Here is a 1,148-nt window from a genome sequence, read left to right on the forward strand (position 1 = left end):
GTGTTGTGGTGTGTGAGTAAGGTGGGTGTGGGGGGGGGGGGGGGGGGGGTGTCGTGATCTGAAACAATGGCACCTTTTCGTCACGGAAAGATCAATCTTTGGTGGACTAAGCTTATAGAGTAGAACTGGGGCAAGGCTTTGGACATTCAAATATTCACATATTCTAAACAGTAAATATGTTTTAAAACCAGTCTTCACTGACTTCTATAGCTAGAGGCAGTGTGGAGCAATTCATCCAAATCAGGTCCCCCTGTGCACCTGCTCCATGTTTACGTTAGATTTAAAGGCTGGCAGGATGTCAGGTCACTGTTGGGAGGCGAAGCAGAGCGAGTCGAGCTTCCGAAATGAAGCGCGTGTTTCTGGTGTAAATTTTGAAGATGAATTACTCCACAACAACACAGCTACAGGAGGTTATGCCGGGCTCGTTTTAAAACCTCTACTGAGGAACGTTACCCATATCTTCGAAATGGCAACAAATGAACCTTTAGAAATGTTCGGTAATGACAATCTACCAATACAGTGGCACAGCGGTTCGCGAACAGGAAGTTCGGCAAAATTTTGCTTACATTTACAAACTCAGCATCGGGTGACGAACACAACCGCAGCCATCTTCCCTGCTCCGACACGTGGCCAAGGCTTCCTCTAGTCAAGATCGCGGTCTGATCAGAGTTTGATTCGGTTCGTGACCAGAATCGTGGAACGAATTAAGTTCGTGAACCGAAGTATCACTGTACTTCTAGAAAATTGCATTCTTTTTCTCTCCCCTCCCCATTCTTCTTGCGGCGGCCATTTTTACTAAGGGCAGATTAATAAATCTTCCTTTACTTCCTGGAACTCTGGCACATGTGACCATGCGCATCATCTCAGGGGAGGAAAATGCCTTTCTCTGAGATCTCATGAGATTTCCCAGCAATGCTCTGCTGATGTCACCTTGCCACTATGCAACACTTGGGGACAGATTGACCATGCACATCATCTCTGGGGAGGAAAATGCCTTTCTCCAAGATCTCATGAGATTACAGATGAGATTTCCCAACAATGCTCTGCTGTTACCTTCCCAAGATGCAACGCTTGGGTACAGATGACATCACTAATGCCCAAGAGGACCAGGAAGTAAAATAAAACTATGTTTAATTACAGCAGAGCTT

This window comes from Nanorana parkeri, unplaced genomic scaffold (genome assembly GCF_000935625.1).
Source record: "Nanorana parkeri isolate BGI_ZX_2015 unplaced genomic scaffold, ASM93562v1 scaffold563, whole genome shotgun sequence".
In the NCBI taxonomy this organism is placed as follows: domain Eukaryota; kingdom Metazoa; phylum Chordata; class Amphibia; order Anura; family Dicroglossidae; genus Nanorana; species Nanorana parkeri.